The sequence below is a fragment of the Pongo abelii genome, chromosome 17 (assembly GCF_028885655.2).
Source record: "Pongo abelii isolate AG06213 chromosome 17, NHGRI_mPonAbe1-v2.0_pri, whole genome shotgun sequence".
Taxonomy (NCBI): domain Eukaryota; kingdom Metazoa; phylum Chordata; class Mammalia; order Primates; family Hominidae; genus Pongo; species Pongo abelii.
Window position 1 is genome coordinate 69,243,501 of NC_072002.2, and position 17,672 is coordinate 69,261,172.

At 38.2% G+C, this 17,672-nt stretch overlaps 2 pseudogenes; one reads left to right on the plus strand and one right to left on the minus strand.

Annotated features, from left to right (window-relative positions):
* Positions 1-179: 179 nt before the first annotated feature.
* Positions 180-555, minus strand: LOC112129942 (small nuclear ribonucleoprotein G-like; annotated as a pseudogene).
* A 5,602-nt stretch (positions 556-6,157) lies between these two features.
* On the plus strand, positions 6,158-17,158 carry LOC129051653 (uncharacterized; annotated as a pseudogene).
* Positions 17,159-17,672: the final 514 nt, after the last annotated feature.

A 17,672-nucleotide genomic window follows, 5' to 3' on the forward strand; every position in this document is an offset into this window, starting at 1 on the left:
GAGCAAGGGGTTTCCGGAATGGGTAATGGTGGGGGTGGGAGCAGCGGGAATTTGTATTGAGCCTCTCCTGCAAAGGAATTTAAATGTATGGCATTGATTTTGAGGTGATAAAATATTTAAAGTACTTATTTAAGTTTTTTTTGACTATTACAAAAGTTTATATCACAAAAAGTCTAATATGAAAATGTACATGACCTAATTTTTACATCATAGTAAAACAGGCCCTATGGAGAGGGGACATGGGTTTCTCTGCTGAACAGCCATTATTTATACTCGTTCCAAGGCTTCTAACATGATGATACTATTTCCTCGTATTACCACCATTCCAATATTGTTCTATTTTCCACTGGTCGCCATTTCCACACATTCATGTATCACAAGGTTCATAAAAGGATCAAATCCCCTCAATATTCCTTGGACATGTCTGCCACCATTTAATTTCAATGATAACTTCTTGTCCATAAATTTTTTCAACTCAGGAGGGTGAGCTTTGCTCATGGTGTATACTCCGCGGGCTCACAGATGCCTTGGAACGGAATGCACGGCTTCCTTTATGCTCCCTTGGTCGGCCCGGCGTCTCTATTTAAGTTTTATCTATGGGACCAGTAAGGTGACTTTCCCATCTTGTTTTCAGGATACCATAAAACACATTTTTTTCCTGTTTAATTTTCCTTGTATATTTGTTAGCTGGAATGTATCATACATTGTAAAATCTTTGAGGCAAGGGTCTGTGTCTTCTAAATTTACTAATTCTTCCCAGTGTCTGTTATATAGTACATTCTCATACATCTCTGATATCCAGTGGTCATATGAAAGTTGAACAATAGATAAGAAACATTTGCATAATGAGAATATTGATCAGTCCTGTTAGCAGTAGACATTTCAAAGGAAGTAATTAGAAAGAATTGCCCAACATTGTCTTATCAGCCTTTTCCACCTGATGGTTCTAAAGGTAGACTAACATACAGATGGGGGAAATTTCTTATTGGAACTTAGTAGCATTGCTTTTTCTCCTTTACCAGTATGGTATAAAGAAGAATCTACTTGGCTCAGTTTTTCTGAGGAAAACAATATTCTTTTGTGATTGGATATATTCCAGGAAAATAAACTCAAATCATATAATGAAGAGTTATATCTTATATATTCAGTTTCTCCCTTTGACAGATATTGCAATCAGCAGCTCTTTGTACTTGCCAAATTTATTATTAGTTATGTCTAGCCCTTGTGATAGAGATAAACATTTCAAATAATAAAAGTTGTAGCATACCCTAGTGAGAAATAAGAGCTAGAAAAGTTATCAATATGTTTTTTGTTTTAGTTCGTAGTAAAAGATAGACCTACCAAATGTATAATGGTACAATACAACAGAACTTTATTCCTTGTATATGCAAGAGTTTGAAAAGGGTGTTTTTCCCTGGTCTGGTGGGTTTCCTTTACAGTGACCTGGGGACCCAGGCTCCTTCCATCTAATGGATCTGCCCTTCCCACCAGGGCATCACTGCATTCACCTGCTGAAAGTGTGAGGGGGAATAGTGGGGGATTACCTTCTTTTCTTAAAAGTCTGAGCCTGGAAATGGCACACAGCATTACTGCTCACAGTCTGTTGATTAAAACTCAGCCACATGGCAAAACCTGACTGTAAGGGATGGTGGAAAATATAGAGTAGCCATGTGCCCAGGGAAAAGATGTCATGGATATTTTTCATGATTTTCCTTCCTCCTTTCCCTTTTCTTTCTTTTTAATTTTTATTTTGAGGTAATTTTAGACTTTAGACTTTAGAGTTGCAGAGATATTCCCTGAATAACTTTCTTTCAGCTTATCCTTATGTTAACATCCACATAATGATAAAAGAATTTTCAAAACCTGGCACAATACTATAAACTATAAACCTTACTCAGATTTCACTAGTTTTTCCTGTAATGTCATTTTTATGTTCCAGGATCCAATTCATTTAATTGTCACATTTCCTTGGTCTCCTCCAATCTGTAATAGTTCTTGTCTTTCTGTTTTTTATAATCCTGTCACTTTTGAAGAGTCAGTAATTACTGTTCAGTAGTTTGGTAAAATGTCACTCATTTTTTTTAATGTTTTCTCATGATTAGATTGAAATTAAGCATTCTAGGGAAGGCTACCATAGACTGGAGGGGATCTGCCCTTCTCTGCAGCAAATGGTGGGTATGTGATGTCGATGTGTATTAGAGGTGATGTTAAACTCGATCACTTGGCTAAGGTGGTGTCTACCAGAATCCTCCACTATAAAATCACTATTTTCCAGACAGCTGCAGTGGCTCACCAGAAGTGCCAGGCATGGTGACACTAAAGTGCCTGGAATCCCAGCACTTTGGGAGGCCGAGGTGAGAAGATCACTTAAGCCCAGGAGTTCAAGACCAGCCCAGGCAATATGGCAAGACCCTATTTCTACAAAAAAAATTTTAAAATAAAATAAAATTACTATTTTCCCTTGGCAATTATCAAATATTTTGGAGAGATACTTTAAGAATATGCAAATATTGTTTACAGTTTACCTTTCAATTAGTAATTTTAGCACCCATCAAGGGATCTTGCTGCAGCAATTTTTACTGTGATATTCTAATGATAATTTTCTGTTACCTTCATTAAAAAATAAAGTTTTGGTGGCTATCTGATGGTTACATAGATATTAAGGATCCTTGCCCTCCTCTCCACGCCCCCCATTTTGGAGATTAAAGTGACTATGGTTTAAATGATGTTAAGCCATCATTTAAAGATGACAAAAGGGTTAAAGGATAAGGGACACTGCCACAGCTCTGTAGTGCTTAGATGTGGTCCAAATGGGAAGCTTCCTGGAATGGCAGTAAGAAAGCCAGGGTTTCAGTTACAATTCTACTATGAGCTGAATGTAAGGAGCTGTTTTTACTCTAATTTTCTAATTTGTAAAATAAGAGTAATTCTATGCATTGTCCAAAGTAATGTGTAAGGATGCAGTACTTTGAATTACTAGGAAGGGTAATATCTGTTTAATGGATTTGGAGCGTCCTTATTACACCAATTAAAATATAGGTATTATTGAAGTGGAGCAAGCCTACTTGTGCTTATTTAAAAGGAAAGAGACTGTCATTTGTTGTACATTTACTATATGCAGGCCCAAGCTTTGAATCCATTAACTAATTTAATCCTCTCAGACTTTTATGAGAGCAATGTTATTAGACCCATCATATAGATGAATAACTTGAGGCCTAGAGAGGCTAAATAACGTGCCCCAGGCCACACAGTCAATAAATGGTGAGGTTAGGAATTGAACCATGGTGGTCCAACTCCAGAATTTGGACTCTTCACCACTTCACTATGCACTTGTGCCCTGGTTGCAGAATGGATGTTCATCTAGTACATGCTAGCATGGCCATATCAGCTAACTGCTTCTGTTCTGAAGTATTTAAGTTCTTAAATATTTAAGTAAATATTTTGTTAAAAATTTATATTTAACAAGGTTGTTAAATAGGTTGTTAAATATTTTGGGCATAAGCCTGGGTACTGGTAAATAAAAATATTTGTATGTCCTAGTTATGTTTGAAATGAGCATGTATTCCATTTGAAAGTATAAGTGAACCTCAGGAAATATTTTTGGTGTTTATGATTGGAAGTACAATAATTTAAACATTGAAGTGAAAACAGGAGTATTGGACATGTATTTGTTAATTGTTCTTCCCAATTTTGAGGCATTAGTCCACGTTTGTCCATGGCCACAACATATAAGTAGTATGGCTCTTGTTTAAAGGTAATTATTAGGTGGGTGATTGGATATGTTACAAGGAAATCTAAGTAGGGTCACCAGTTTTCTATTCTTTCTATACATCTGGCACTTGTTTGGTGATTTGGCTCCTATTGTGGAATCTGGTTCAGTTTACAGTTCTGCCTATTTTCTTCCCAGCCTGCCAAGCATTTCTGAGTGGTCTAAAAAACTCACTGCATTTCTGAGGTTTATGTGAAAAACTGGGGTCCCCTTTATTGGTGGTGATGCGAGAGTCCTCTGCACTACACCATAGAATTACCTTCATGTGAGTTAAAATGATTTTAAAAATATTCCTGCTTTCAGCTGTATGGCTTCAATTCACCATGAACCATTTACATGTATATCAAAGGCATGAAGTTCTCCTGCAGCAAACAGAAATTGTAGGGAAAGCTCTGGCTGACAGTGGGAGAGCTGGGCTTTCATTTTTGCTCTGCCAGTGACTTACTCTGTTACCTTGGGGAAAATCCTTAGCCTCTTTGGGCTCCTTATTTGCAAAGATCAGCCAGGCGCAGTGGCTCACACCTGTAATTCCAGCACTTTGGGAGCTGAGGCAGGCGGATCACAATCTCAAGAGATCGAGACCATTCTGGCCAACATGGTGAAACCTCATCTCTACTAAAAATACAAAAATTATCTTGGCATGGTGGCACGTGCTTATAGTCCCAACTACTCAGGAGGCTGAGGCAGGAGAATCGCTTGAACCTAGGAGGTGGAGGTTGCAGTGAGCCGAGATTGTGCCACTACACTCCAGCCTGGGCAACAACAGTGAAGCTCTGTCTCAAAAAAAAAAAAAAAAAGATCAAAATGACCTTATCCAGCTGCAGCTTTCTCTGATTCAGTGCGTCAGTGAGTTTTAGTGTAGTTTAGTTGATGATTTGTTTGTCTTGCCATTTAAATGAATGCTAAGCACAGCCCCCAGATAATGCTTATGACAGAAGGCTGCATTTTCACATTTCCAAGAAAGAACAGTAAATGGTGAAGTAGTGTAAAACTTGTTTTGAAGATTCACATAGTACTATTGTCAGATAAGACCAAAGAAAAGTGGTCACACTATATTTCATGGAGTCAAAAAGACCACTCATTTTAAAACATATCTCATTTTCAGAGATATTAAAATGTGGAAAAATATGTATTTTAGATTTGATCAAATATGGCAGGAAAGCCTCAAGGTCATCTCTCTATCACTTGATCATAGATTAACCTGCAGCCTTTCTTGGAGCTTAGGCTGCCTGATATAGATAGGGTCTACATTCTTACCATACGGTCTGTTGTCATAGAGCCGCTTAGAGACAAGTCAGAAATTTGGACTAGAATGTAATTGACTAAGTGTGCCCACCTAGTGTGGCCATGTTGGGATGTGAAGACTCAGCTCACATTTGCAATTTCAGTGAAGACTTGCCTTCTTACTTTCTCAGATACAATCAGTCTTCTGTATACTCACAGGATTTTGTATATATTTCTACATAACGCTTAGCACATTTTATTGTAGTTATTTGCTTTCTTTTCTGCTTCTTCTCCTAAATTATGAGCTACTCAAAATTCTCTTAATGTTGTACAGGAGTGGTGTACAGCCTGGAATATAGTAGGCACACATCATGTTTACTGAAGGAGTAAAGGTCCAAAGGTATGAAGGAAAGAAGGGTGGCTGACTGTTTTGTGGATTATAGTAGGGGTTTTTAGATTACTCAGCCACCATTCATCACCAGGAAAAAAGATGCAAAATGAATTTTATGTAAAGATTAACTTTTAGGTAACAGGATTATTTCATAAACTATTAGGAAAACTACATTATTAAGAAATAAGACTGATTTGAATAAAAAAAAAAAGAGTTTACTAGGCTAAGCCACCACCATCTGATGCCAAAAAGAACCAATGTCATGGAAGAATATTATGACAAAAGGTGCTTTGCTCCAACACTAAACTGGCTCTGTCTGTGATTTGGGGCAGTTACCACACCTCCCTATACCTCAGCTTCCTCTTCTGTAAAATGGGAATAATAATAGCACCTGATAATCATTGTAAGAATGATATCACATAATGTTTGTAAAACACTCAGGACAGTACTTAGCACATAGTAAGAGAAGGAGATAAGTGTGAGTTATTATTGTTACTATCTCTATAGGTGTCATCAGTGGGCAAAGAGTTGGGGACTAAAGGAAGTGTTTTATTGGTCTTTAATTTGGCAATTCTTTCAAGGATTTTTTTTAATTCAAAATTATGATTGAATAGATAGTTTACTTATTTCATGTCCTTCACTTTCAGCTCTATACAAGTATGCCCTTACTTAAGAATCCTCATTCTTCTCCTCTGGGATCTCCCAGTTTGCTAGAGCTATCTTTTCCTCTCCCCTCCTTCCTTTTTCAGTGAATTGATTGTTCCTTTTTGCCAATGGACAGCTCAGCATTTGAAATGTGTGAAGACGCAACACAGAATAGTTTGTCTATGGGGACGATAAACACTATCTCTAGAATGGTAAGGTGGGGATTTATATCTTGTGATTAGTTCCCTCCAAGACCTTATGCAGAGCTCAAGCAAGAACCCCTCTTTAAATCAGTTCTTCTTAAGTGACCTTCTTCAGAAAGATAGCATCTCCTCTTATGAACATTTCTTGATTTGCCCCCTCTCATAAACTCTAAACTCACACCCATTTAGCTCTTTAATGGCCCAACTCCCTTTGAATTGTTGCTTATAGTATTAATGAGTGCTTTCAGCTTAATGGTTTTTATCTCCAGGTAAAATATATGCCTCTTAACTGGGATTTTCTAGGGACACTGTCTTTAATCATGGCAATCAGTGAGCTTCAGACAAGTTAAAAGGGGAAACTTATTTATTTATTTATTTGTTCAGCTGGTTTTTCATTGTCCTTCTTTTAGTGTTTGCTTTATCAATTTGGGGAGGCAGAATAATAATTTTTCCTGTCTTCTATTTAAAGGGATCCAGGAGGTTTTCAAACTCCAAGTTGTAATCCATTAGTCATGAAATCAATATGGTGGATTTGAATTGCCATTTTAAAATTCATACAATAACGAATATTGTTTTGTGAAACTTTTGTTTCAGTAGTGTGTATGTATATATGTGTGTGTGTGTTTGTGCATGTATATCTGTACGTATACTGGATCACAGGGGGAAATGTATTTCTTGATGTGAATGTAGTAAAAAAAAAAAAAGTTTGAGAAACACTGATGAAGGCCAGTGATTAAGGAAGAAATACTAATGTCTAGCAAAGCATTACTCTTAAATATATAAAGTTATATGCTATCATTTTCTTTTAAAAATGTAAATGTGACCTTACAGTTGTGTGTAAATGTAAGCTTTCCTTTGATAATGCTGGATCATGAGTATTACATTTTAATGATCTGGTTTGGTGTTGTGCACTTATATAGTCCCAGCTACTTGGGAGGCTGAGGCAGGAGGATCTCTTGAGCCAGGAGTTTGAGGCCAGCCTAAGCAACACAGCGAGACTCGAGTTCTAAAACAAAAAAGATAATTTAATGATCCTGAAATGATATGCAGTCATAATACTTTGATTTAGTGGAATAACAGAGGAATCAGGAGAAATTCTTTCTACACCTACAATTACAGATAATAGTGTGGCTTTCCACAAGTCATTGCTCCACCCTGGGCTTCAATTTCCTCATCAGGAAAATAAGACATAGAAGCTAAGCTGGAATCTTTAGTATTCTTTACAATGCAGCATTTTGGTGTTTATATCTTGAGACTAGTTCCCCTTAAGACCCTTAACACAGAGCTCAGGAAAAACTCTTTAAGCCAGCTATCATCTTAAGAAATGTAGTACCCCCTGCTCTGATCATGTCCTGATTTAACATGAAATAATTAAAACATACATTTTAAGTATACTTTAAAAAATAGCTCCTTTCATCACGTTTGTCAGTGAATTTTAGTTGAAGTTAGTATAAAGAAAAATTTAAGAACCGAGAAAGGAGGCAATATTTCCAATGTGTCTTAAGTAGAGAATAATGGCTTTCTAATTTTCCCTAGGAAAAGAAGAGGCTGTGGTCACGGGTGAGCATTTTCCTGGTGTGTCTTTTGGCCTGCATCATTATCACAGCAGTAGGAGTGCTGATGCTCTCCTTGGTCTATATTAGCAACTCATGCAGACATTCATTTCAAACCTGAAGCCTGGCCTCTGCAAACAATGATTCCCATAGTATCAAAAGCTATTGATCCAGAATTTCAGTTTCTTAATCACTTACCTAAATCTAAAGTATGAATTACACACATTAGGAAAAATAATTATTCTTAATGGCAACTTTAAAACCACCTTCTCATTGCATGTTTACTAAGCTTTCTTCTCTATTGGAAGGGATGAACTGTGAGCCAGGATGAAGGAAGGTGAGAGATAGAGAAGAGGGGAGAGTTGCATTGATGTTGACCTCAGACAGAAATGTTCTTCAGTAGATAGTTCCGTGTCTGACTAGAGTAGAGAATTGCATGTGGACAAATGGAAATTCCCCTATTCTCTTGCCACCCTAGGTGTCTCTTTAAATGTCTAACAGGGTCTAGACTGATAGCACTGCATGTGTTACTACTGCCATTCCTGGACTCTTACAGACATATTCCTCCTCTTCCTTTCTGGGACTCCAAAACTCACCTCACCACCATTGCCTTTTCCCTTTTGCCTCTTTCTTACTCTATAGGCCCCATGCTCTTAGGAGGTGGCCTCCATGCTTATGGTGGCTTGTTTATGATTTTCCAGGTGTTTGACTTCCTTGGTGGTACAATCCAGTGGGCCCGGTACAGGAACAATGTCAAAGACTATCTCAGCAATGAAGAGGCCTTTGGCACCAGCTTGAACAGTCAGAGATCACAAATGACTCCGGGGACCCTTAGGATAAAAAGCAATGGCCTCCAGGCCCTTCACTGGCACTTCAACGCCAATGAACATGACTGTCTTGCTCAGGTATAACTAGTTTGCCCACACTCTCCTCTTAAGCATCTATGTTTTTTGTCCTGAGAGTATTATTTTAGTTGTTACAAAATCTGCTTAACTAACTAAGAGATAGACAAACATTCAGGCTTTGGCTATATATTTAACTAGATTAGTTAGCAGTGCCTTTAAGCATTAGTGTGTTTGTTTAAATTATTTTTGGCATCACTTTGAACTCTTTTCTTCAGTATGAAATCATTTTTCACACACTATTGTTAAAATAAGACCACTGTTTGGTCCTATGAGCCAAAGCTAAAACCAGCAGCTCTGATCTAATGATCAAAGAAACAGCAGCTTTTCTCTAAGGAAAATAACAGCAACCAGAATAACAAAGTAGTTTGCTGTGTTCAGTCAGTCTGGAGTCTCTAAGATCAGGCCAATTGGATGCCCTTTTGTGGTTCAGATTTTTCAGAATGTTCTTGAAGTCTAGTGAAATAGAGATAGCTGGAGGTAAAATGAGTGTCCTTACTTGAATTTCAAATAATTCATTAATTCCCAAAAGTATTTATTGGTTTCATTCTGCATTCCAGACACTGGGGAAGCAGTAGTGACTAAGCCCTCACAGAACTTTCAGAGTTTGGTCTTTCCCTGGTGATCTAGTTAAAGATGCATAGCCAATTTTATGTGATGTTTTTGTTGTAGTTAATAAATCCATCTTTTTTATTCTTGGACAATGCATTCAATTTTAGAATTTACAACAGAGAGATTAGAGTTTCCTTTATATGAGACCAAATTATTCTTTTTTTTCTTATAAGAGAACAGGAAGTCAGAGAGATTAGTTGGGTTTTCTAAAGGTAAACTGTAGTCATTGGATTCACTGGGACAAAGCTCATGTTTTCTGACTTCTTGTCTTTTTCCACATAGACAAAATATGTGAAAGAGGATAATCTCTAAAACATTCATTTTCATGGCCTTGACTGAGCAGTGGCAGAGCAGTAGGAAAAAGAAAAGGCAACTCAGTGGACTTTCCTGGGGGGAGACCCCTAAAAAGAAACTCCAAGCTAGGGAAATTGATCTGGAGCCTTCTCTAGTTGAAAATAGGCTCTGGGACCCAGCTCAGCCTGAGGAGGTTGTTCAGGCAGTCCTGAGAGTTCATAATGTGAGCTATATGGAGTTGAATATTCTCTAGATATCCAGAAAATTGTGGGATTACTGTTTCTCACAATCAGGGTAAGAAACCAAGCAACAGGATGTGAAGAAGTCCCTTTATTCCAGTCATCCAGGGAGATTGCTTCTGCTTCTGAGTGTCTTCATGGAAGCTTTGGAAAGGGACCCTGAGAGTAGGGTGGGCAAGCTGACTGGTGTACCTGGCTTCACCACGAAGATCGCATTGACTCCCATGCTATCTCTGCTCTGTATCTGGAGTAATTGGTGCCCTGATATGAATAGGTACACATTGCTGCTGCTCCCTGCTTGTGGATGAAGAGAGAGCTCTTTAGAGGGCCACCTTTTCCCTGTATATTTAATACCCATCTGGATTCAAGTTATACATGTCTATGTAGACAGAATGAAAACTTCTTTTTCATCTGCCCTTGTGGCTGCTCCAGTATGTGACCATGAGTCTCTGGTAAAACAGAAATAATGGTATCTTCTCTGCCTACCTCACAGGGTAATACTGAGGAACAGATTAGAGAATGAGAAAGTATAGAATTTTATAGACGCAGAATCAAAATATGGTTTAGTATGAATAAAAAGTATAGACTTTGGAGCCAGACTGCTTAGGTCGAAATCTCGGCTTTTCCATTGATTAGCTGAGCAATCTTGGGAAAATATGTTCTTTCCATAGTTTTCTCTTTTGTAAAATAGGGATAATAATATTACCATGCTTCATAGGATTGATGTAAGGAATAATCAACCCGAATCAAGTAAAGTGATCACATGAATACCTGACATATATTAAAGGCACTACATGTTAGCTGTTACTGTTAAAATTGTATGCAGACTTTTTCTTATCTGGAAAGCACACACATATCTGTATGCATACATACACACAAACACATACATTTGTACCTGTACAACCAACTAAGAACATGCACACATCCTCCCCAAGTGGCTTCAGTCTTTTTAAACTTTAAAATATGCAGTCTTTGTTTTTGTTTTGTTTTCTGAGATGGAGTTTCGTTCTTGTTGCCCAGATTGGAGTGAAATGGCACAGTCTCCACTCACTGCAACTGTCGCCCGGGTTCAAGTGATTCTTCTGCCTCAGCCTCCCAAGTAGCTGGGATTATAGGCATGAGCCACCATGCCTGGCTAATTTTGTATTTGTAGTAGAGACGAGGTTTCACCATGTTGGCCAGGCTGTTCTCGACCTCCTGACCTTGGGTGATCCACCTGCCTCGGCCTCCCAAAGTGTAAAACATGCAGTGTTAATAGGAGGTGATATTGCCCCCAAGGGGGCAACAACTTTTGAGGGAGACAAAAGTCTTATCCTTTTTATGTATAAAGAATAGATATGCATAGAGTATATAAACAATGGATTTATACAGTATACTGATCTACAGTATATGTACAGTATTAAAATTGCATACGGTGGTAATAGAAAAAAAGTCTAAAAGCATACCTTAAAGGGAAAGTAATGAAAAGATGTTGAGAAGCATTGCTCCAAAGTGATGTTGGTTATGTTTTTCTGCTTATATTTTAGGGAACAGCATAGATTGGGGTGGTTGATGATGATAGTGAAGTAGTTACACGTACAGTGTTATAGCTGGCCAAGTAATCTTCTTCCCTAAAAATATACTATACTGGATAAAGAATGTGGGGAATGAAGATTTTTTCTTGCTCTTCTTTTCCACACATGATGGACTTCAGACTTTGAATGTTGATGATGTATTTTTTTCTGTAACTGAGACATTGCTTCCAGGTAACTTAAGGTAGGTACCATATCTGAAAACATGTATCACCCTGAAGGTATGTATTATGTACCATATCTGAAAACACATATCACCCTGAAGTTATGACACAAAGAGAGAATGAATATTTGTGTTTCTAGGGCAGCAGTCAGCTAAGTCCAGGGAAAATTGACTAATAGGTATATATAATAAAAGTTGGATAATGGATTCAAAAGTACATCTTATATTCTGCCTAATGGCAAAATCTTGTTGAAATTGAGTTGTTTTTTATTTTCTTTAATTTATTTCCTTTAATTTTAGTCTTCCATAGGAAACTATAATGTATTGGCAGAAAGATTATGATATAATTAACAGAAAACTTGCTATAATTTGTATCTCTCAAGAGTCATAAACTCACCCATTCTTTCTATGGGAAGAGATTTGCTGCAGATAATACAATCATGTTTTCAATGGTTGATTGAGGCTTCAATGTGGATTTAGGAACTAAACTTCTCTGATATAGATAATTAATGAAAAGACTGGATGCCTGTGAGAGTTCTCTTTTCATTTGTTTTTAAATGCTCAACTGGTTATATTGTATCATTGCCATTTCTTAGCTGTGAGGACCTAGGTAAATTTCTCAACCAACTTAGATTTGAATTCCATCATCTGTAAGGTGGGGAGAATAATGCCACTGACGTTATAAGGTTGTTGTGAGGAAGAAGTGACATAATACATGTAAAAGACATAGAAAATTGCATGTTCTTGGTGAGGGCTGCATAAATGTTAATTATTATTATGATTGTATGAATTGCTAAGTTGCTAAGTAGGATGTTGGCTAATGGGGTTTCTTTTTCCTTTTTGTTTTGTAAGTATCAAAATGCCCTCACCTTTAGTGCACTCAGAATTTGTAACAGAATTATAATGGATTACGACAGCCACATTTTCATTTTAATGCAAATGAAATGCACTATGTGTTAAGTGGATGTGGAAAGGTAATTTATCTCTAAACATTTTTTTGGGGGGGGATTTGCTTTTTAATGCAAAAAGAAGCAAATGGGAGGAATTTTTCATTTTGCTTCAGTTGTTAATAACATAAAATGACTCAGTCCTAATGGCTTTCTGGGTACAGTTGCTACAGAGGAAACCATGAAGATCCTGCAGGGTAGTTTCTGAGTTTAATGAGACAGAAAGATTCAAGATGTGCATGAAAAGAGGCTAAGAATATTTCAGAAGTGGTAAAGATGTTATCACCGTGATGGAAGGTCTGGAATCCTTGCTTAGGTTTTCAGTTTTGCATCCTCAGGTAATGCATAGTGGAAGGTGCCGCCCTTGGAAGAGTGTGAAATAACAGATTGCCTCTCAGTGCAATGTGAATGTGGGTAGCTGGGGAGACATGGAGCATCAGTAGGGTGGCCATATTCCAGTTTGTCCAGGGTACCCCTGATGTATACTTGTTGTCTTGGTGAAATTATTGATCACCGTCTTTAACTCTCCAGAAAACCTGGTTTGGATGATCAATTATATGGGTACCATAAGAAAAGACTAGCTGTGTAGCATGTTTCTATAATGATTTGACTGTGATTCTTCCAGAGTTTCATGGATTTACAACAATAGTATATACAGATGGAATGGGCTTAGCTCTAAGTAGCGTGTACCTTTCTCCATCTTGAAAGAAAGAACTAAAACCAGACTGGAATTTACTCATTATGTCATCATAGCAAAAGTCTTGTCTTATGTTTTTACAAGTGAAAACTATAATAAATCAGAAAAGGGCATTGTGATTTTTCAAGGATTAGACTTCATTTTGTCATGTTCGTGTGTGAGCATTTGTGTACAAATTTAGTCTTTAACCCTTTTAAGGAAGATTGTTAGGATGTTGCTATCCCAGAAGGGTGATTTTTGCCAAGCAAGTGCAGAGGAAGGCATGGGGGTAGTAAAACACTGAAATGTAAATCTTCTGCCTGTTGTGTTAGGGAACATCATTTGTAACCCTTAATTAGAACATGGCGATTGATGCCCTTTTTCATGGTACTCTGTGTATTGAACTCACTAATACATTTTAAGGAGCATTTACTTTAATATCTTTTGGTTTTTGTGGGGCTAGGAGATTTTATGTGAAGGAGTGAAGGATGGCCTCTACCTTCCACTCTTACCCTTACTAAGGAGTTCCTGTATAACCATGTGCTTTTATTCATCTGTTCTTCACTGTTAATACTTATCCTTAATGAATATTTGATTGAATAATGAATTGGATTTTCTGATGGCATCTATATGATTGATCATCCAAGTTAGGCTCTCTGGAGAGTAAAAGGGGTGTGATCAATAATTTCACCAAGACAACAAGTGTACATTTTATTTGCTTAAAGTTAAATAGACAGTTTTTGCCTCCTTAGGTGGAGATTATTGGCACTCAGGGTACCATAGAATTCAACATTCACACTGGAGATGAGATATTTTTCACTATTGGAACCCAGCATTACATTAAGAGCACATGTAATTAGGATTTGCTTTTCATTCTTGCCTTCAACCCTGAAGACCAGGTGAGAATAAGTCAGCTTGAGAGAGATTGCCAAGTGTTAGTGTTCTGCACAATATTCTGCTAAGCAATGTGTGTGGACCAAAGGGAGCCCTCAGTAAATGTGTATTAAATGAATGAATAAATAAACTGGATGAATCAACATGTGAACAGGAGAATCAAATAGTCTTCTCATCTGTTTATAAAGGGATCCAATATATCACATTCTCTCTTAATGCTCCAAATTTTGAACGCTGAAAGAAAGATCAAAAAGTCAATATATAGAGATCCAAATCACTTTTATTAGTAACAAATCAGGTATTAGAGAATGTACTAATATTGTGGGCAGGTGGGTTTCCTAACAGTGGTCCCCAGAATTGGATAGGCCTCCCCGTGTTGAGGCAGGTCTTTGTATACCTTATGGCATAAAGTAAAAGTTCATGCTCTTGGAAGGTTTGCCAGCTCCCAAGCAAAAAGAGGGAGGAGATGAAGTGAGCATGCCCAACTTATTCTTTTCAAGTATACTTGAGGGGGAAAGAGTTGGGAGAGAAAAAAAAAAAAGAGAGAGAGAGAGAAATGGAGTTTATTCTATATGAAGAGAAACTTCAAGAGTAGTGAAGTAGCATTTCTTCCCTTTCATTCTTTGAGAAATCTATGATGACCTGTATATACAAAACATAGACTAAGATAAATTGTTCACTTCATTAAATAATTATTTGCTTAAAAAAAATTCACCCCTGGGCTCCTTGATGAGATGAAATGATGGGTTTGAGAGACAGAGATACATTGTGGAATTTAGATTTTAAAAATTCTTAGGACTAGGTTGCCTTTTGAGACTGGGTGGGAAGTAAAACACTCTGATTGGGCACCCCTGGGGTGAGTCCGAGAACAGACAGGCATTTCTCTTGGCTGTGGTTCTTCCTACAAGGAGACCCAACAAGGCCTCCAGGGAGAAGCACAGATGAATTCTGCAGTCTCCTCAACAGGGCCTAAGCCCAAAGGTGGATCTGATCCTAGTGACACTCATTTCCCAGGATGACCCCCTCCATTCTTTGAGGGAGACTGGCAAATTCTAGCACCTGGGTCTCAAAACCTTCCTGGGCCTACCTGGCGAGAGGTTTATGGAGAGCTATGTGAGAAAGAGTGGAAAGTTGGCTGTAGATGTTATTGGCAGGGGGTGGCAGGGAAGAAGGATTCTGGTGACCCCGAATTTCGGTGTGGGTCTCACTGCTACTGCCACCCTCTTGGCCATCATTCTCAATAGCCATTATAAGAACAAATCATAAAGCAAAATCAGATCAAATAAAATATCAGTAGGAAAATAAGGGAAAACTCAAGTTAAAGATAGCAAGTTAAAATTTAAAAAGCGAAGAATAAGAAAAGAGAATAGAAAAATGATTAGAATAAAAATGTTATGTATGCGCAAAATATGACAAAGGTAAAATGTTAAAAATCAGAATTAATATGGAGGCAAAATAAACAAGATTTAATGTGACATGAAAGGCTAATACCAACAAATTAAAGCTTAAAATTATAAAACATAAAAGTGACAACTGAAAACCATTAAATACAAATCCCAAATTAGAGAGTACAAATCTTTTAAAAAGAGAATAGAAATATGGAGTTTTTAAATGAAAGGAAACAGGAATCGACTTACAACAGGAAAGAAATAAATGAATCAGAGTTTGGGGGGTAGAAGGAAGTTTTTCACTCCTCACCTACCCTCAGGAATGCCTGATTTGCACCTTGATGGAGGTTAGTCCCCCAGCCCCCAACCCCCATCAGAGTAAGTGATGGGAAAGCTTCTGATGGGGATGTGTTTTGCATCAGGAGTGTGAAGGGAAAAAGGAGGGAGAGAGGATAGACAGGCAGAGAGAGAGAGGGAACATATACCCAGAGAGAAACACAGAGAGAGTCACACACATACAGGGGGACAGAGACACACAGAGAGAGATACATGGAGAGATGCACAGAGAGGAAGAGACACACATACACACACAGATATACAGCCCCCAATAAAGAGAAAGACACAGAGAAACAGACATGAAAAGGGAGTGACACAAAGAGAAAGAAACAACACAGCCATACACAAATAGGAGACACACAGACATGCACACAAAGAGGGACAGAGACCCGTAGAGAGACAGAGAGATAGAAGGAAAGACACACAGACACACACATGCCCACATACAGACAGACCTATACACAGGAGAAAGAAAGACAGATACACACAAGGACAGACATACATAAAGACAAACACACACAAACATACACATGCAGACAAGACAGAGATTCAGAGGCAGATGTGCACAGACATGTGCACACATAGACACAGGAAAGAAACAGAAAGGTAGACGCGCATGTGCACACACACACACACACAGAAATTGAGAGGCAGAGTGAGAAAGAGAGATAATGTTAGAGAGGAGTGGGGGGAAGAAAGAGAAGGACAGCAACAGCCATATAGGGGACAAAGGCAGACAGAGCATCAGACCCAGCCCACTGGACATCCAGGCCCGGCAGACGGTGATTACTGACCCCAGCAGAGACAGGCCATCAGTCTCTGGCTGCAGAGCACCAGGACCAATTATTTGGCAGCCTCTGGGCATGGAGTTCTGAGAAGCCCTTTTGTCTCTAGGTCCTGCTCATGGGAAGACAGATGGTCCTGCTCCATCCTTAAGGAGAATCACCTCCCCCGTAGGACAGAGGTACCTTCTAAAGAAAGTTTCAGACGCTTCAGTCCCTCTAGTTATCAGACTCTCCCTGCCGCTCAGAGTTGAAAAGGTGAGCTCCCCATGGCAAGGCAAAACTGGTACACAAGGTGATCATTTGCAGGAGGTCATAGCTGTGTAGGTAGCCAAGTACCGTGTAGTATTGCAAATGCCTTGACAGTTGTAAGACCTCTGCAGGGATCTGAGTAGTAAGATGCTGACATATCTTCTTTTGGTTTACACTATCAGCTGCAAACCCTTGACATGGACGATTATATCTAGGCTACAGGCAGACTGCATCTTGGCCCAGCTTTCTTCAGGGAGCAAAGTGAATTTAACAAGAGCCCCCAGTTTAAGGAGCACCAGGTAATCAACCTGCCTTAGAGTTGCTGATGAGTTCCTATCTATTCTTCCCATTTGTTGTTATTGCTGTTAAAGAAGGAACACTTGGTTAATGAACTTGGAGCTCTTTATAAAGTGGAAGTGGGAAAGCAGGTTCGAAGCAGCCTGAAGGGCTCAGTTAACTTCGTGCTAAGGGAAAGTTTCAGTACACTCTGTAGATGAGCACATATATGGAGGATACCCAATAAATTAAATTAATAGATTTTTATATGGATTTTAGCATGTGTGCATATAGTTGTTTACTTTCCTTTTATTACTTCAAATGTATTACTCCAAATCTAAGTCCATTCTTTTTATGTTCATCAGTAAAACTTAATACATTGCAAGTATTTTTGTTAATAATCTTTGTGAAAGGAAGTAAAGAGGTTAGCCTACATATATACGTATTAAGGCCCTGGAACCCAGAAACTCAAACCTCCTCTGAAGAGTTTATGAAGAACCCTAGACTAGCAATTCTGAATCCTTTTGTTGGCATGAGATACTTTTAATAATGCCA